Source organism: Eulemur rufifrons, chromosome 17 (assembly GCF_041146395.1).
Source record: "Eulemur rufifrons isolate Redbay chromosome 17, OSU_ERuf_1, whole genome shotgun sequence".
Taxonomy (NCBI): domain Eukaryota; kingdom Metazoa; phylum Chordata; class Mammalia; order Primates; family Lemuridae; genus Eulemur; species Eulemur rufifrons.
Genome location: NC_090999.1, coordinates 25636234 through 25657380, shown reverse-complemented (window position 1 = coordinate 25657380; position 21147 = coordinate 25636234). Strand labels below are relative to the sequence as shown.

The window sequence follows — 21147 nt, the reverse complement described above, 5'->3', positions numbered from 1 at the left end:
TGCATTTGGGATATTTAATGTGTGTGTATATAAATGGTTGTGTTTATTATATATCATGATTGTGTATGTATACATATATATTCATAACTCTAAATGTTATTTTACTTGGTATTATATATATAGTATAGACAGTATATTTACTGTCATTAAAATGATTATTTTTAATGGCTGTAAGTGCTTCTATATAATGCATGAGCCATAATAGATAGTATTTGCTATTCCCCTACCGTTAGACACAATTTATGTCCAGTATTTTGCTATTTTAAATAATGCTCCATGAGGGCAAGAATCAGGTCTGCCCTGTTCAGAGTACAGAGACTAGTAAACAGTGAGAGCACAATAAGCATTCCTTAAGTGAGTGAATGTTCTGCCTTTTGATTTTCCACTTACTAATATCCCCTGATGAGCTTTCTTTTCAACTACTGCATAGAGTTCTCCAGCATATCAGTTAGGATACTTTGCAATTCACAGAGATCTAATGTTTCTATTTATTGGACTGCTGCTGGGGTCTCCCGTGAATGTTTTTAATGACAGAACCCAAGGTTTTTCTGGTGGATCAATTAATAGAGGCCCAATGGTGTCATTTAGCAAGAACTGTGAGACCAAGAGGCAGCTCCACATGCCCCATAGACATCTGCGACTTGTCACCGATTAGGGATTTAATCCTCAATGATATCTCTGGCTCTGCCTTGGTTCAAGAGTGAAAGTCCCATCTGATTGGACAGAATTGAGTCACATAACTTCCTCTTGGCTCAACCAAGGGGCAAGAGAGGAAAGATTCCCAGTTTCCAAACTGGGAATGAGAGGAGTCCTGGGAATTGTTCTTCTACCAAGCCCATCCACATTCAAGAAGGCACCCAAAAGGAGAAAAGAATTATTAAAAAAGGGTAGTGAGAGGTCACATAGCCCAAAACTCTGCTATCCAGAGCGTGCATGTACATTAACTATTACTTCATTGATTGACATTTAGGTTGTTTTCAAAGTTTCACAGTGAAAAATAGTGCTGAAAAGAACATCTGTGTATATACGTTTTTGTGCACACATGCAAGTGTTTTTAGGATGGATACCTGTACAAATTATGGGGTATATATATTTTCATTTTTACTAGCTACTGACTTATTGCTTTCCCCAAAAGATAAAATTAATGAATCTTTAAGTACATTCAATTATTTTATTTGAGTAAATTTTTAATGCAGAATTCCTGTTATCTAAGACAATTTCTCAATCTTGACACTGTTGACATTCTGGGCTGGACAGTGTCTTGTGGGGGCTGTCCTGTGCACTGTATAGGCTGTTGAGCTGCACCCCTGGTCTCCATCTAGATGACAGTAGAACCTCCAATCCAGTTGTGAAAATCAAGATCCCCAGACATTGCCAAATGCCTCCTAGAGGAGCAAAATTGCCCCAAGTGAAAACCACTGATTTAAGAGAATGAATATTTTGAAGACTTTTAATAAATATAATCAAACTTACATCTAGAGAATTAACCAATTTAGGAGCTTTTGGTGTTGTATGAGAATGTTCAGTCTCACCAGGTCTGAGTATACAGACTGTATACTGCATCACACTGTAGCAAAATTATCTTGTGGTCTTAACCTAAAAAGTATACCCAATTGCCACTGATACTATTATTATGGTCATATATTCATTTGAAAAATGACTTGAAGGCAAGAGAAAAAGACTAATTGTTACATTAGGGTAGCTGAGATTAAGGAGGTTTTCCCCCATGTTTTCTTCTCTTTGACAAGTTTTCCAGAATGCTATTATATTGTTTTTCACAATTCAAAAAAATTATGTTCAAAAGTATTTTTACACCCAAAGATCAAGTCTCATGAGTGCAGGTGTAACTGCACTTCTTGGGTGCTGAAGGAAATCCACAAATTAACACTTCAGGAAGTTTGCAGTCAGGTTAGAGCCAATGGTGCTGTCTCAGGTCTGCAGTCTGTTTCTCTGCATTTCGTAGTAAGGCTAAAAACAGTTTGCAATTAATGATGCAGATCTTTTAGCTCTCAACAACAAAAGGTAATACACCTGCATAACATAGTATACCCGTATCCCAAGTCAACCATCACAACACAATGAAGGCACCCAGGCTGTTAGTGCTGTAAACAATGCCACATGGAATTGTCAGTAGACAGTGACTGAAGTGCCGTTGGAGGAGGACCTGGTCCTGTAAAAGACACAGAACAGGCAGTCCCCCTTGCTCCTCCCTACTTTGGTGGCTGGTTGTAATCTAGAACAGGATTTTGCAAAATTTGTTGCTGTACCTGCCCTGGATTCTCGAAGTGAGTTCTGACTCTAAGTGATGTCTCACAATTTGTTTTTTTTTTTTTTTTTTTTTTTTTTTTGAGACAGAGTCTCACTCTGTTGCCCGGGCTAGAGTGAGTGCCGTGGCGTCAGCCTAGCTCACAGCAACCTCAAACTCCTGGGCTTAAGTGATCCTACTGCCTCAGCCTCCCAAGTAGCTGGGACTACAGGCATGCGCCACCATGCCCGGCTAATTTTTTGTGTATATATATTTTAGTTGTCCATATAATTTCTATTTTTAGTAGAGACGGGGTCTCGCTCTTGCTCAGGCTGGTCTCGAACTCCTGACCTTGAGCGATCCACCCGCCTCGGCCTCCCAGAGTGCTAGGATTACAGGCGTGAGCCACCGCGCCCGGCCACAACTTGTTAAAATAAACAAATGCGCATATAATAATATGTAAATAAACATGTAATAACATGTATATAATGCTATAATTATTATTTTAATTTTCATATCTTTTTTAAAAAAGAAAATAAAGCTAAATAAAATACAGCTAAAACTCCATACTCTCTCTCTTTCCCCTTCCTTCTTTTCTTCCAGAGGAAACAACCATTCTGATGTTATTGTATCTTATCCTCATGAAGTCTGTACTTTTATTTTACCTAAACCTTTCTTTAATTTATTTTTACTGGAAACAACCTAACTACTCATCAGTAAAGGGGTAAAGTTTGGTCCATCCATACAATGTACCAGTATCTTCACCACTTGACATTTATTGCTTTGGAAAGAGAGAGATCTATCTGGGGGCAGGGGGGAGAGAGAGAGATGTGCTTTGTAATTTTGTAGCACTGCGCAAGCATTAGAGAGCCTCTGATGTTACCTGACTGCTGGCCTATACATCATCTTTCTTTGGTTTCTAAATCGGTTGCCACTTGTCCATGTGCATTTTGGTTTCTAACATGCTATTGCTGCCATCTTCATCCGTTTCCTTTGTCCGCTAGTCAATGTTCTTTTTCCCAGTTCACAAGCATTTTAGTGGGGACAGAAGGGATGAGGAGTAAATATGCTTGTTCAACCCACCATGTTGGCCAGAAGTCAACTGATCCTCACACACTATGTGGTAGAGAAAGAAGATATTATGCCCACTTTACAGATGAAGAAACTGAGGTCTAGAGTCTGTCGGTTGAAGATTTTATCAGTGGGACAGAAGGAGGTGGAGACGATGAGGAGCCGGGCAGGGATGTTCTTCCTCTCACTGGTGTTCCTGGCAATTCTGCCTCCCCTTGTCAGCTCCCACTGCACCCCGCTCCCTGCCAGTCACTATCGCACAGATGCTGGGGGTCCCAAATCTATTTCTCCAGCCTGGCCTCCCCCGTTCAGAAGGGCAGCCCATCTACTCAAACACCAAGCAGACCCAGATGTCAGTGAGCCTCTCAAATTCAACATGGCAGAACTAAATTCATCATCTTTCTTTTCAACCCAAGCATCTGACAATCCTAGTAAATGACATTACCGTCGAATTGGTCACACTGTATCCATCCTCTCCTCAGAGTCCTCCTCAGCCCTGTGCCTGGAGCAGCACTGTTAGGACCTGTGTGTGCCGTGGAGCCCATTGGCCGTCCCTGCAGCCTCAGGATGCAGTTTCCCTCCACGGCTTCCACAGCCGTTTCTGGAGAATGTGTGTTTGGGGGGCCTAGAACTCGTGGGTAGAAGGGGTGTGCGAATGGCGGTTAGAAGAAAGTATCAGAGGCCTTCTGAAGTGACATTGGCATTTTGAGCACAGCCTTTTTCTCTTGTGTGTTTGTCTGAAGTGTCCTTTACTGTGGAGGGGGTCTCCAGCTGGGGACCCATCTGAAGCTGTGTTCGCAGAAAAAGCATATTGTGTACACGTGGAGTGTATGATTATTGGGGTGTGTATGGATGTGGGCAGGCTAAAGGCAGGAGTAAAGCACACAGTGGGGCCTCCCCCAGGCATGGAAAGGAGGTAGACACGGGAAGGCTAGAGAAACCATCAGACAAAGTCATGACACATGGTCTGGTATCAGCATCAGAGATGCGGAGACATTGGCGTATAGTCCTAACTTGGATGAGTAGATCGAAGTAATTCTCTAAATCTCTTCCAGCTACCAGAGTGAAAGAAAAGAGGAAAACCACTGGAGAGATCCTCACCTCTCTGCAATCTTTGAGTCATCAGGAGAAAGCAAATCTTTGAATAGGGCAAGTAAAGCCCAAGTTGCACTCTCCAAAAACTCTTAAAACAAAAAAAAAATTTTGGTAATGGTTATAACTTCAAAGTCTTCTGGCTTCCTATCTATTATGATATTGAAACATACTAGTGCTTCCTCAATATTAAAAAAAAAAAATCTAAGTAGTAGGCCACTTGCACATGGGACAAGTAAGATTTATGCAGTTAAATACAAAAATAACCTTCATATTTCACCAAAAATGGTTCCAAATGATGGAAAAATATGTTACATAGTAGAAAACTAGTTTTGAAGAAACATAGCCTTTGCAACCGGTATAATGCATTTAGACAACATAACCTGAAGCTGTTCCTGTAAGCTAAAAGCTATACTTCCTAAGAAAGAAAGAAAAAGTGTGTTTCTTTGCCATGAGGGAGCTGCATTCTTGAGCTTTCTTCTTTGGAGGACTTTCAAAACTGTATTAGGCTTCTGCATTAGAAACTTCTAAATAATTGGGTCAATTTCTTATGATAATTTTATTTCATAAAATACTTTAACTTCCTGAGCAAAATTCATCTCTGATTCAATTAGTTTTGTAATACAATTCATAAAAACACTTCAAAATGCGAACACAAATATCGTCTGTGACAGAAATACATTGCTAGCTTTTTAGTTATTTGATTTTCATGGAATGAACCAAGTTACATTCACTGATGCAATGGAAAATGCCCAGACTAACTAAACATAGAAAATTCTGAATAGGAAAACAAAAACCATATTTCCATCTTTTTGAAGCCTACTCCAACTGCAATTTCTATGCAACACTATGAATACGTAACCAAAAAGATGTGCCCACTAAAGTGACTTCCAAGGTGATGCCTTCAAGGCAGCAGTGAAAATGTTGGTTTAAGAAATGGAACTGTGTTTGTTCTAGTTACCCAGGGATTAAAGAAATTCTCAGACACTGAGGAGCAGCAGGAAGTGTTTTCCAGAGCCCTGCTGACTTCTTTGTGGAGCAGTTACCATTCGTATCATAATCATGCTTCCCTTTGAAATCTCCCGTTCTAGAATGCAATCCACCATTCCGTAGTATAATTCCAAAATCTAATCTGCCACTCCATAGTGTAATTCCAAAGAGTAATCCATTGTTCCAAAGTATAATTCCAGAAAGTAAGCCACCATTCCTGAGTGCCTTGGTTTCCTCATTTCCTAACCAATGGGTTGGATTAGATGACATCTAAATTAGAGTGTTCCTTACTGTAACATTCTATGATACTCTTCCTACATACTACCTGGGGAGTATCTGCAGAGTACTAAAGGTGAGAGAGAAGAGAGTCACTTGGAGTAGTTTCTCGGGGCAGCACCTCCTAGATCTGGGCAAACAAGTGCCCTGTTTTAGAAGGACCAGTTTGGATCCTCCTCCAGCCACACTAATGCTCCCTGTGGGTGGATCGTGGAGTCCCGGGCTGAGAGATGTGCCTAGGGAAAGCCTATGCTCCATCCACTCCCCGGCTACTCCTGACCCTAGACTTCCCTGCCCAGATAGTCCTAAGCCCTTTTCCTGGTCATCAGTGGCCTTGTCCCTGTGTCTATCCTTCTGCAGGTGGACTGCATTGCTACTCGTGTTTGCCCTCAGGTGAGAGGGTGGCCAATCGATTGCTGTTTGCTGGGACAGGTGGTGGAACAGAGCTAGCTAGGATTGTGGGCTGGGGTGTCCAGGTGTGCATATTAGCATCCTTCAGGGAGGGACAGGGTGAGAGCTGGGGCAGACCAGGGTTCCAGGGCCAGTTCTCTCCGTGCTGCCTCTTCTCAAAGTGGACATTCAAGGAGTCTGAAAAATTGAAATTTCAACTTGGACTTTCAGTTCATTATGAAAGTATATTGTATACTTATCAGGGTAGAAGGAGAGAAAACATTTGTATCTAAAACTTTGTTAGCTTGTTTCATGAATTGGAAGTTTTTACATAAATGGCATGTTGGCATCCATGAGCTCTTGTGCTCCATGCACCATGGTTGGGGGCAGGTCTGCCTCAGCACATCATACTGCTTCACAAACTGGGCTCAGGTGAGTTGTGAGAGATCTCACAGAGGACTTCTTCTGCCCAGATGGTGACCTCCAGCAGAGATAAATCCAGGCTGAGAGCCTCTAACAGTGGTTCCCGTGAAGATGCGGTCAGCAAGTCCAAGGGAACACAGATGCCAGATGCTGGAGAGTGGTGGCACCAAAGAATTGACGCCTTACTAGAGCAACAATGAGATGACCAACCTCTAGGCCCAGTTACCTCTAACTCCAGTTATAGCAGAGAAGGTTAAGGCAAAAAAAAAAAAAAAAACCCACAACAACCCAGCTTTGAAGTGCCTACTCTGTGCGGGAGTTTGCACAGTGGGATCTGTGCTGTCACTGACTCAAGCTCACTTCTCTCACATCATACAAGAAAGCGAGCAGGAAGGCTGTAAATCTCCACTCACCAAGCTCCTATCACCACACATACCCACAGCCACACACACACACGCACACATATGCACACATGCATATGCACAATACGCACATGGTCCCCCCAAGGGAAAATTGAATACTTAAGATCATTTGACAGTTGGAGGAGGGCAAAGAAGCAGAGACTATGAAACTTGACAAAGGTATCTGAACAAGAATACAGTGGAGAAGCTTTAAAGCTAGAAAGGAGTTGCAAATTCATCTAAACCAGTGGTTCTCAAACTTTGGAGGCATCAAGAAGCACCTGAGAGACTCGTAACAACAGACTGATGGACCCCACCTGCGTTTCTACTTTAGTAAGTCAGGGATGGGGCCCAGGAATTTGCATTTTTAACAGGTTCTCAGGAGATGCTGATGCTGCTGGGTCCTGAGCCACTGGTCTAGTCTAAGCGTGATTTTAATGATGGGGAAATGAAAACTCAGAGAAGCTAACATCTTGTGTGAAGTGACAGTAGTTAGGGAAGAACTGAAACTATGACCTTGATTCATTGAGTCCCTAACCGGGTGCTTTCTACCACCTGGCGTGTACTTCCAAATTCCAGAGTGCTGCACTGGCTTTCAGTTCTACCCTGGCCCTCTTCTCCAGCTATGCAGTGGCTCTGACACTTTTCATTGTTTCAACACACATCACAGTGACACTCAATGGCAGTGATCCCCAGCTGGAGAGGATGCCCATAGAGTATTTCAAGTACACAGTTACAAGGCATTTAAATAAGCTCCCCAGGTGGACCTGACATGCACCTGCTCCTGACTGAGCCCCACTGAGTCCTGTTCTTCCAGGTGATCTCATCCATTTGCATAGTGTCCTCAAGCACCTGCTAAATATATCTTTTCAAGTAAGCTCTGTATATCTAACTGGGCACCTCAGCCTTGATGGCTCACGCACACCTCAGATGCCAAATATTCCAGAGTGAACCCATCATCTTCCCCATTCAAATCCCCTCCTCCCATGTTCCTCATAGTCCAGAATCCTGAGAGCATCATTCACTCCTCCTCTCTCTATGTCCAACATATGACTCTTCCTGCCACCCCCAATAGCCCATAAAATGTTAAGTGCCACGAGGGCAGGGACTTCTGTGTTCCCCCTTCATCCTTGGCACCTGCAAGCAGCCCTCTCTAGAACTCCTTTGGCTCATTGCTAGATGAGTGGCCTTTTTGGGTTACTGTGACCACACTGAGGGTCCTTGTGAGGAAAGAGAGAATCACGGTTAGAAGAGCAGAGATGGCTGCTGCAGGCAAAATCCACAGGAGAATGTGAACATTAGTGGGGGAAGCTTTGAGGAAGAGGACATTTGCATAGCCTTAAAGTATCTCACAAAATGTTTATTATCTAATATTTGCTGTGGTGGTTTTAACATGTCCACAAATTCCCTTCAGGAGGTAGAGCTTGTCTTCCTCTGTTAAGGCTACTATAACAAAATACCACAAACTGGGTAATTTAAAAACCACGGAAATGTATTTCTCCCAGTTCTGGAGGCCAGAAAATCCAACATCAAGGCACTGGCAGATTTAGTGTCTAGTGAGGGCCCACTTTCTGGTTCATAGATGGCACCTTCTCACCGTATCGTCCCATGGTGGGAGGGGAGAACTCTGGTCCCTTCAGCCCCTTATAAAGGCACTAATCCTATTCATGAGGGCTCCCCTTCATGACCTAATTACCTCCCAAAGGCTCCACCTCCCAATACCATCACATTGGATTAGATTTCAATATATGAATTTGGGGGGACACAAACATTCAGTCCACAGCAGAGCTTAAGTTCCCTCCCCTTGAGTGTGGGCTGGATGTAGTGATTCACTTCTAGCAAAGAGAGTACAAAAAGGGAGAAACCTGGAAGATACCATTTTACCCAAATAATCAAGGTTACCATCATTAATGACAAGCCATTTTGATACTATGTGTTTCCTAATACGATGGGATGAGAAGGGCGTGTCACCTCTGTGGTATTCCTACCAATAACGCATACCCTCAGTCTAATCATGAGAAAATATCAGAGAAACTTAAATTTGAGTGACACGCTACAAAGTAATTGACCAATACTCTTCAAAGTGTCATGGTCATGAAAGACAAAGAAAGACTGAAAATCTACCACAGATTGGATGAGACTACAGAAATACGCTACAGAAATACGACGGCAAAATGCAATGTGGTACCCTGGACTGGATCCTGGAATAGAAACAAGAATATTAGTGAGAACACTGGTAGAATTTGAATAAGAACTATACTTTAGTTAACAGTATTTTTTTTTTTTTTTTTGAGACAGAGTCTCACTCTGTTGCCCAGGCTAGAGTAAGTGCCGTGGCGTCAGCCTAGCTCACAGCAACCTCAAACTCCTGAGCTCAAGCGATCCTCCTGTCTCAGCCTCCCGAGTAGCTGGGACTACAGGCATGCACCACCATGCCCGGCTAATTTTTTCTATATATTTTTAGCTGTCCATATAATTTCTTTCTATTTTTAGTAGAGGTGGGGTCTCACTCTTGCTCAGGCTGGTCTCGAACTCCTGAGCTCAAACGATCCGCCCACCTCGGCCTCCCAGAGTGCTAGGATTACAGGCATGAGCCACCACGCCCGGCCTAGTTAACAGTATTATATCAATGTTAAATTTTTGGTTTTGGTAAATGTACCATGGTAATATAAGATGTTTACATTAGAGGAAGTTGAATGAAGGATATATGGGAATGTTACACTATCACCATAACTCTTCTATAAATCTAAAATTAATCCAGAATAAAATGACTCAAGAAAAAATCCTTTCTTTTGTCATCATCCCAGGAGGGGACCCTCTTCCCTAAGGCAGGGAGGGCCCTTCTCACCAGGTAAGACTTCCTCCTGGAGTAGAACTGTCCCACGTCCTGAAAATCAACAACAGAAAGCTGATATCTTCCTTGAGGGCCCACCAATCACACTAAATCATTGGTGAGAACACCTTTCCTTCTGTCTCCTGTTCCCAGGATCAGGTTTCTCTCCTGTTTCCTCCTGCCAACGCTGGCCTCTGGCAGCATATGGCAGCACATCTGGCGAGGGGGTGTCTAGTCCACATTTGCCTTAGGAAGCAGCTTCCCCCTTCCTCTCATGCTGCGCCAGAATCTGGCCTCTGCAATTTTCGTGATGGCAGCAAGAAACATTTTGCCAAGTCTTCACCTGTGGCTCCTACCCAGTAAAGCCATTGGTTTAGTAGAACATGAAGCTTAATATTAATAATTAAAGCCACATGACCTTGTATGCAATCACAAAAGGCTTAAAATTTCCTATCTTTCAGAGAATAGAGACTAACAGTCATTTAAAAATGGAAGAAAAGCCAACGACCTCCCTTTTCCCAAAAAGCTGGAAACTTTAAAGAAAGCAGGTTCATAGTTGTGGCACATGAACTTTCTAGGGATGATCATAGCTATAATTTATTGGACATCACCTCTAAGCTTGGGACACTTTGGCATTTTTCAAAGACAGTCCACTACCCCCAATCCTGTAGGATAGGATTGGGCAAATAGAAAAAAAGATTCTGCCTCATGGCAGACACAGACCCCAAGGCCAGGCACAAGTCATGGTGACATAACCCCTTCCTGACCCTTCTCCCCTCACTGCCCCCCGTCCCTACCTCTACCCTACCTCCTCCCGGGCAGTTTTGGTCTCAAGAATTCATGGCTTAACAAGACGATACCAGCGGGACTGCAGATCTCTACCCTCTCAGCTGCACATGACATTATGTAAGTTACTTTTTCTAACTTGTTCTACAGCTCTGCACAGGAGGTGTCATTATACCCATTTTTCAAGTGACAAAACTGAGGACAGACCTTTTTTGACATGTTGAAGATCATAGAAAATGGAGAAGTCAGGATTTGACTACAGGCCTCTCTGTCTCCAAGATGGATCTTTGAGATTATTCCCAGGATCACATGATAGGATAACCATCTGAACGTTGCAAGGAATAAATAGATTTAGTACAAGGGGTGGTAGTAATTGCTGGCACAAGTCACATCAGCTGCATGTCCTGCTCATTCTCTCCTTGGACCCAAGCAGCAAGTCTTCCCCTGCCCTCCACCCTTTCTTAGTAAGATTTTAAAAGGCGGCATAAGAAAATTGAAACATTTTATTTTCTCAGATTTGGGGTTGAGGGGCAAACTAGCCTGGCAAGGTTATTATCCAAAAGAGAAACCCTAGGAGCAGCTGAATTGGATCTCCTGTCCCAAGGGTGTTGAGGGGGCAGTGAGCGGCGTGTTGTGAGAACACAGGCTTTGGAAGACAGCAGAGTGTGATGGAATTGAGCCTGCAGTGCGGAACGGATCTTCAATAAAAATGGCCCAAATCACAAAATCATGGAAATGAAGAATGTAGCTAAATGTATCGACCAACTTATTGTATGTCAGCTACAGTTCCAGGGGCTTTCGCTGTATTAACTCGTCAATCCTCACAACAACTCTATGTGGTAGGCACTACTATTGCCCTGTTTTAGGGATGAGGAACCTGAGAAACAGAGAAGTTAACTAGCCATTCCAAGGTGTTCAAGATAGACCATGAACCAAGGCCGCCTTGAGAACCCAGGCCCTCAGGGGTGACGCAGGGAGCTTAGTGTTTGCATCTGATGAGAGCTGCTCTGAGCCCTGCAATGCCAACCCAAGCCAAATTCGACCAACCAACCAAAGAACAGGGGGCCCCTGCAGGCTATACTAGTAATAAAAATAAACATTAATAACAATAATAATAGCTGCTTTAAGGAACAGATTCTATGCTTTAGACACTTTATACATAATTTCTCATTTAATTTTCATAAGAATCTTGTTTTACAGATGGGGAAACTGAGGCTGAAGGAGATTAAAATAACTTGCCCCAATCACACATCTCATCAGTGGCAGCTGGGAATCCAGGTTGGTTGGAATCAGAAACCGGCCTCTCAGTCACTAGGCTCTATAGCATCCCTCCTGTCGGGGAAGACACCAATTTCCTCGACGCTTCTAGTTTTATATCATCGTGTCGGGTCTGCCCAGTTGGGAACCATAAGATCTTATGATTGAGAAAGCATAATAGGAGCATGTCACACATAAACTTTTTAAGCACAAAATGCACTTCATATTTGTGGAATGAATGATGTTATAGCCTGTGAAGGGACAGAAGTTTTATAAACATAGACCATGCCAATCAGGACTTATGGTCTCAATAAGGAGAAAAGCTAAGCATGACTGACACGATAAGATATGAAGAGTTGTCTATTTTCTGGCACAAGCAAATCAAGTCATAGGGAGTAGAAGGGAACCACATAACCTGTGATCACTGGAGACTATGAAATCTCAGCTACAAAATCAATACTCAGTAAATGAGATTTGAGATATGCACAGCCACGTTAAAGAGATGGGATGATAAGACCTGAATAAAGCACCAGGCTAAACCATCCTGTATGCACCCCCATTGTGTCCCAGCTGGTATCTATTTTGATTTTAGTTAATGTTCACGTTATACTAATTGTTAAATATTTTAACTAGCCTTCTGCTATCAGTCAGGATAAGCTAGGTTGTGCTACTATAACAAATCACCCCCAATCACAGTGGCTTACAACAGCAAGGATTTACTTGTCTCGCGTTGCACACAATCGGCGAGTGTGGGCTGCAGCTCTGCTCCACACTGTGCCCACTGTGGGGCCCATGCTAGTGAAGCACCCTCCATCTGGAGCATGGGGAACCAGGTGCTCTCTCTTCAAGTGACACAGGTCACTACCACTCACCTTTCATTGACCAGAGCTAGTCACACGGCCCCACCTGAGTTCAACAAGTTACACTATGGATTAACAATAGCATTTTGCCAAGGTGTGAAGAAAAACCATGTCCTTTGGGTGGGCAGTAAGATTTCACATGGAATACAGAAAAATCAGAGTCAGAGAGGAAAACAAGGGTGTTGCCCACCTAGGCCCTGTCCAGGGGACCCAATGCCTGGGAGGCCTCCTGAAGACATCTCCATGCCTGAATATCTCCTTTCAACAAAGAGTAATCACTCTGTGACCTCTTCGGGGCCCAAAGATGGACAAGGAGAACAAAACTCTCAGGCATTTGTAAATATCCATCATCCACATCTTCACATTCACATAATTGTTCTGGCTCTGCCAGGCTCTCTCCTGAAATAGTGGACTTAAAACACCCTTCAACTCTAATTAAAACACCATGATATTGGCATAGGAATGGACAGGAAGATCAATAGGATAGAACAGATAGCCCTGGAAAGTATAAAAACTTAATTTATGATAAGAAAGACACCGTGGATCAATGGGGAATGGAAGAATTATTCAACAGATGACATTGGGACAGTTGGTTAGCAAATTAGAAGAGAAAATCAATTTCTAGCCTTAATTCATACAGCACACCAACATAACTTTAACTCCAGATGGATTAAAGAATTAGAGAAATACACATTTGTAAAGCCACAAAACAAGAAGATTGTCCCTATTCATCACCATCCATTCTGGCATAATTACTTTTACGTTTGTCTTTTCTTTTCTTTTTTCTTTTCTTTTCTTTTTTCTTTTCTTTTTTGAGACAGGGTATTGCTCTGTCACCCAGGTTGTAGTGTAGTGTCATCATCATAGCTCACTGCTACCTCTAACTCCTGCCCTCAAGCAATCTTCCTGCCTTGGCCTCTCAAAGTGCTAGGATTACAGGCATAAGCAATTGCACCCAGCCAAGTTTTTCTTAATAGAAGAAAGCATACACAAAATAAACAGATTATACAACAATTTTTTGGAATCATTTCTTTCTGTCAAAACAACAACCAAAGTTAAAATATAGCCTGGGGACAAATCTTTACAGACAGACAAAAGATTAATATCATTTAGCATATAAAGAACTCATACAAAATACAACAGAGGCATTTTATGGTCCATAGAGAAAATGAACAAAGGGCATAAATAGACAACTTACCAGAAAAGATAAAATTTAAAAACACATATACAGAAAAATATTCTAAACATGTGAGTAATTAAAAAAGTACAATTTATGGAAACCCTGAGGGCCATCGCTTACCTATAAATTGAAACAGGTTTTTAATGATGATAAAACCCACTTCTATTAAGGGAGTGTTTTTATCCATTTTGAATAGTGGTTTTATTTGGTATAACTCTTTTGGAAAGTAATCAGGCAATGTACGATGGCTTATATACTAATACGCCCTAATGTTCATACTTCTCACAATCTATCCTAAAAAATAATCTCAAATGTGGAAAAAACATCTTATGTTTGAGTATGTTCATCTAAATATATTTCAAATACTTAAAAATTAAAAACAGCATGAATTCAGGCAAGAATGTTTAAGGGAATTATAACATACCTGTACCTGATGACTTATCATACCAATAATGTTTGCCAAGAATTTATAGCATGTAGAGTGTTTCCATTATGAGGTATGTAAAGAAGGCAGTCTGTGAAATGAATGCTCATATGATATAAAATTGTGCAGAGCAAAATCCTGAGGAAAAAAATCAGCAAAAGGTTAACAGTGTTTGGCTCAAAGTGATTAATTTTTCTTTCTACCTTTTCATATAGTTTAATTTCTCTTTAAAGAGCATGTAATACTTTTATGACAGAAAAATAAACATCTTCATAATTAACAATAACTGTTGACTGGGTCAGGTGCCATGCTCTAGGTACTTTACAAAATCAAGGCACAAGATCCTACAACTAAAGGCAGAAGAATGACATCTCACATGTTTTACATGCCAGATATATTCTAACTGATTCATATATTAATCTTGGAATTCGGTGTTACTATCAGCCCTATTTTATGGATAAGGACCCGAGACACAGACGGATTGAGTGACTTTTCCAAAATCACACAGCTGGTGAGTACGTGATGGAGCCAGGATTTGAACCAAGGCAGACTGGCTCCAAACGCAGCACTTGTGAGCAAACTCTACAGAGATTATTGCATTGAATCATTGCAACAACCCTATGAAGAAAGTGACCATTATTATATGATGCGATAAAGGAGAAAACTGAGGCCATAGCAAGAATGGACGCAGGTGTTCTCTGTAACACCCCCAGCCCCCAACCCTGTATTAAACCACCTGGTGAAGTCAACAGTGCATACAGGTCCACACTTTTCTCTTTTCCCCTCTGCTGCTCCCTTTGTCCTAGTTAAGAAAGCTTACTCTCAAGTGCCCAAGCCCCTTTGTACCCAACCTTCCTTCTGTTTCTCTGCCTTTTTTGCATTCCTTTCTCAGCATTAGCAATTCTAGGATTGCCAACTTTGTTCCAAGTTTGTGATTTATTAAGGATCTTAGTAGGGAGGGAAGTGTCAGGGCTTTTGAATATTTTGTACGTCTTTATTTCCATTCTTTCTGCCATTACTGCCAAAACTAGAAAAAACAAAAACTACAAAAAACAGACAGGTTTGTCCATCAAGGATGAATAGATAAATATGAGAGATATATACCATAGTTTTTATATACACACACACACAATGGAATACTATGTAGCCTTAAAAAAAATCCTGCCATTTGAGACAACATGGATGCAGCCGGAGGACATTATGTTCAGTGAAATACGCCAGGCTCAGAAAGACTAATACCACACTATCTCACTTACATGTGGCATCTAAAAAAGTCAAACTAATAGAAACAGAGAGTAGAACAGTGGTTACCAGGGGCTGGGGTGTGGTGTGTGTGGAAAAAACGGAGAGATGTTGGTCAGAGGATACAAAATTCTGGTTAGACAGGAGGAGTCAGTTCAAGAGATCTGTTGTACAACATGTTGACTATAGTTCATGATAATGTATCGTATAGTTGAAAAGAGATTTTAAATATTCTCACCACAAATAAATGATAAGTATGTCAGTTGATAAACACGTCAAGTAGCTTGACTTAGCCATTCTACAATGTCTACATATTTCAAACATCATGTTGTACACTGTATATATACAATGTTTATTTGCCAATTTAAAAATACTAAAAAAATAGACAGTGGCCGCTGCATAGGGAACGTGACCAACCCATGGTTCCACGTGGGCAAAGAAAAGGCAAGAAGCCAGGCAGTGAGGGTCGCGGGCAGGGGGAGATACGGAAGGGGCAGCTACGTGCTGACCCCTGCATCTGCCCACCTCCGGGACGAGTCTCCTAGGGCTGCCCCAACACAAGACCTTCTGGCACTGTCAGCGTGCTGCTCTCAAACGATCGTTCCTCAGCAGTGCTCGCGTGTGAGCAGCTCTTGGTGAGAAGGAAAGAGTTTATTGGCCAAATTGGTTTAAATTGTAGCACGTCAGATAAAATGCCTGCAAGACTGAAATCTTAAGGAAGGTCCATGTCATTACATCTGCAACCTGGTGTTATGTTTGAAAACCGTCTGCAAATTCAAGCTGCAAGGATGGTAACAGCTTTAATATATTTATGCTAAGACATTAGGAAAGTTGATTTTTTTTTTCCTCTTTCGTGATTAAATTATAACACTCAAACAAAGAGATTCCTAGAGGAGGTAAAAGAATGAAGAAAGCAGGAACAAAGCAAGGAAATTGTATGGGAGATAGAAGGTAGAATAGTTTGATATGAAAATAACTAAAGAATAATTATGTAAGAGACACTTTCTGAGTCCTTCGGTGTCACACAGGGTCTGAGTGCTTTAACTCAGTAACAGCATATATAGAACTCATTTAATCCTCGCCACCGCCCCACGCAGTGGCTGTTGCTATTATTCCCATTTCACAGATGAAGAAACGAGAGTACAAAGTGGAACAGCTAGCACGATTTGGACTCCAATGGTCTGACCTCAGAGCCCATCTCTCCCAACCCTTTGCTAATCTGAAGAAAGCAGCCTCAGAACAGAACAGTGGCTCACAATAAATAAATGAAGACAAGGAAAGATTATACTGTTTGGGGATCTGGAGCAATAAGAGCTAGAAAAGTGTACGAGAGAGGGCATCCAAATCTGTGTAATCACTTCAAAAGATAAGAATCAACTTTTGTTCTAGGGGTGAAATTGCATAGTGTGGATGCTTCTTCATGTGTTCCTCAAGTACCTTGAGGCTCCAAATGATATCAGCAACTTAGAATTCCCCACTATGGCCTATTCGAGCCATCTAGGTCCCAGCTGATGACACAGTCTGGCATTATGTCCTGTAGTGGCATCTGATGCAATTGTGCGATGTTGGGTTATTGTCATTTATTAAGGTGTAGGCCAGCTGGACTTCACCTGCTACGGAAAGAATTGAATTTACTGTCCTGAAGTGGACTGTCTGTCCCCTTTTGATATTGTACCAGAGGAGTGAGAGGGAGAATTAAACAAAAGAAGCAAGTGCAAGACTGAAACAGAAGCATTCTCAGACCTCCAGCTGCACAAGTTGAGCTGCAACCTTCACTGATACTTTATGGTCAAACACAGTGTTCTTGACTCAAGGCTTTAGGCCGTATTTCCCACATGATTCCTTAGCTTACACCGGTGGCTGTGAGCTTGTCCCTATGGGGGTACATCGGGCTCAAATAAATCCAGAAAAGTAGTGAGAGGGCAGAGCAATATGAACCTCAGGCTAGTGGGGATGGAGCAAAATCTCACTGCCTTTCACTCCCTCAGTTTCTTTTCCTTGCTGGTGCTAGTGATGGGTTTAATACACAGTCAGCATGGAGTGGGCTGGAGAAGAATGAAATGTTTTCATTACTGTGTGCATGTCTAAACCTTATCTACACCCAAGGGTGTGCTGGTAAAAGTTTTTTTAAATCCCAGCTTTGTAGTGCTTACCAATTTCTGTGGTGTAAATACTTACACCATAGCCAATTTTAAGCTGCCACTGTTGTATCATTGAACACGACGCTGGGAAGAGGTAGCACAGTATTATGCAGTACATATTTCTACTGTATAAATGCTAAATGTAAATAATCTCAAGAACATAGACAATATAAAAATATAGTAAAATAATTAGTAAGCGGTAAGTTTTGAGGATTTGATTATAAGTTTATATAACTCAATTTTTAATAATGGCTATGTTTAAAAGCTGACTGGCAAAATCCCTGAAAATTTAACAGTTGGCTCTTGTGAACTGGTAGGACCTGTCTCTAGCACATCACTGTTACTAATCCTATCCAGCTGCCAATACATTTCCGATTCGTAGGCTGTAAGCAACCCACATAGTGTTGTACAGTTGGACAATGCAGTGCACAACCTGCTCAACGCAACCTAGCAGCCCTGTAGGTGATATGCAAACTGGGACATATCTTGGTTCTTCATTCCAGATCTTTCTTCTCCCCCAGTCCTCTTCTGTCTACCTTGGTGAGGCAGGCCTGATGTAAGGAAGCATTTAAAAACTCTCTGGCCCCTATCTCTTTGGGGTTCTGGGATCTTAATACAATTTATTTTTAAACCTCAGAGACATCTATAACATAGGCATTAAATATCCTAGTTCTGGGGATGAGGAAACCGGGAAGAGTGTAAGTAAGTTGCTTGAAGTCACATAGCTAGAAAAATGCCAGAGCCAGGATTCTGATCCACATCTGTCTGGTTCCAAAGTGGGGCTCTCTCCACTGCACCAAGTTGCCAAGCTTCCTTTCCTCTGATACACCCAGCCCCGGGCATGTGGAGGGTCTCATGAGCAGAAGATGCCCAGTCAGAGCTTTACAAGGAGCAAGAGCAGTGAGGGTGCTGCGAGGTGGCCCCACTGGTGGGCAGAGCCGTCCTGAGAAGGGTGGGATAAAAGGAACAAGAGCAGGGTCAGCTGATTTTAAAATGTCAACAAGAGCTTTTTGGCTATGCCACTTTGGTATAGTAAAGGCCACCCGTCTGTCTTTTATTTCACAGTCGTGAGAAGGGAGGGGTTTTGAAAGGGACTACTTGCAAAGAACACAGAGGAAGAAGTCTGTTTATTCCTAAGGGGATGTCCTTCTGACAACATTTTTTTTCTGGGAAACTATTCCTTCCCACACAAGACTATATTGATGGAAAAACCAGGCTTTCCCCAGAAGCCAAAAACAAACTGAGACACGGAGCTGGAGCACGGAGCACGCTGAGAAACATCAAGAAGCTGTCAAGGTCAAGGGAGGCTCTGCTCAGCCCTCAGGCCAGACTGGGAAATAAGGCCAGAAGTCAGGACAACTCAGGGGTCAAAAAGATCCCAAAACCCAAACCAGTGAATTCATAGACTCTTAGGCATATGGTCTCCTGAATATCTAAGCAGTTTAAAATACTTCTTTAGGTGGACGGCTACACAAAGAGAAAGATCACGGCCAACAGAATTATATGCAAAGAGCAACAGAAAGAACTACAAGCCACAGTGCTTTTAAGGGCTTTAAGAGAAAATGGAGCCCAACACAGATGCATGGGCTATACCAGGTACCACATGCAACAGATGAACAAACAAAAATGGTAATATACTTATCTGTTACTGAAAAACAAACCACTCTCTAATAAATGGTTTAAAATAATCTCATTATTTATGTGTTCATGATTCTTCAGTTGGGGCTGGGCTTGGTGCAGACAGCTTGTCTCTGCTCCACATGGCTCCAGCTGGGTTGGCCGGACTTGGCTGGAGGATGCACGTCTGAGATAGCTCCTCCCCTTGGGGACCAGTTCGTGCTGCTATTGGCTGGGAGCTCAGCTGGGGTTGGCATCTGAGGGCTGTGGGTCTTGGTTCTTGCTGTCAGCTGAGCTTACTGATTGTCCTTCTGTGGCCTCTTCATGTCGTATTCACACTGAGCTTCCTTACAGTATGATGTTCTTAAGGTAGATTTCCCATGTGCAGAGGGTTCCTCCAAAGTGCAAAAATGAACTTCCAGGGCTTCCTGAGGCTGAGACCCAAAATTGACTCAGCATCACTTCTTCTGCATTCTGTTGGTTAAAGCAAGTCACAGGGCTAGCCCCAGTTCAAGGAGAGGGGACTACAGAAGGGTGTGAATACCCACAGGAGGCGTCATTCCTTGGGGATCACTAACATACCAGACTACCACAAAGGGGGATTTTCCTCTCTCCTCTGAGGAATATCTTATACTCAGCAGGGTAACTACAATGCACATATAGACAGAATAAATAAAACTAGAGTTACATGAAAGCAAAAAGAATATAAATTACAGAAAAGCAACAATAGCAGCAAATGCAATTCAGTAAAATGGCCCTGCACATTAGATACTGAACTTTAACAGCCAACATGGGGAAGGGACCATAGCTTCCCTGTGAGCCCAGAGTCCAGGCCAGGCCACTAATAGCCAGGACTTCGGCCTAAGCCAACTGTCCATGTGGTCGAAAATGTGGTCTCTGTTGGGGTCCATCGTTTTAGAATATATATTACCAAGTGACCAAACATTGAACTTTAATATGTGGATTGACTAATAACTTGGTGTCCCTTCAAAGTGATACTCCCTTTTTAAAAGTCGTGGTGATTCAAGTAAGATTTCTGTTCATTAAGTCTAGAGCTTTTCTGCTTTTACAAATTGAGGAATTATTTAACAGTCTGCCAATCTATTTCAGTTCTAGGGACACCATGATGGGCTAGCTGAGACCAAAGATCTCTGCAAGTCAGACCGTTCCCATTACTACTGGGCTCTAACACTGACTATGACAAGCATGCTCACCCACGCAGTCCTGGTGATTAAACGCTACCCCTAGCCCCAGGATCTCAGGGTCCCATCATCCCCAATGAATTCAGAGGCCCCCGTTTGACGCAGCCATTCACACTGTCAATTCAGGCCTACACAGAAGAGCCACCACCAAGTTCCTCAAGGACGGCAGGGCTCACCTAATGAACGTTGTCTTACTGCCTTTTGTGAAGGAAGTGTCCTCCGAGCCTTTCTGGGTCACAGTGAGAGGGTGATATGCAGGTCTTACAAAATAAATCCACTCCAGTGTTCCAATCTCCCTAGTTTGGATTCCCTAGAATACCTAATATTTACTTTTGCCAGTTTTTTAAGTGTCTCAAGACATTCAGGCATGCCAGATATTCTATCAATTTGATTTTGCTGAAGAAGTTTCATCTAGAGCCTACTGACCTGTTCCAGTTGGACTGGTTTGCCTTTTCTATCTAATAAATATTTATCCTTTTGGCATTATCTTTCCACTATTATTCTGGGGATTCCTTGTATCCCTCTCCTGGGTTGGATCTTCTGTTTCTTGCATTTTGGTTCTAAGTTTTGGTTGGAGGTCATCCTCCAGCAGCTTCCTGAGAAAAAGTGTAAATGAGGTAAATGTATCAAAAGTCTTCTGTCCTCATCTTTCATTGGTAGTTTGGCTGGGTATGGAATTCTAGGTCAGAAATAATTTTCCTTCAGAATTTTGAAGTA

General features: G+C 42.3%; 1 protein-coding gene across 3 annotated transcripts in view; it reads right to left on the bottom strand.

The window, feature by feature from the left end:
- EGFLAM (EGF like, fibronectin type III and laminin G domains) overlaps positions 1–21147 on the bottom strand; it is a 168185-nt gene that overhangs the window by 104847 nt on the left and 42191 nt on the right. The gene's annotated exons all lie outside the window — the stretch shown is intronic.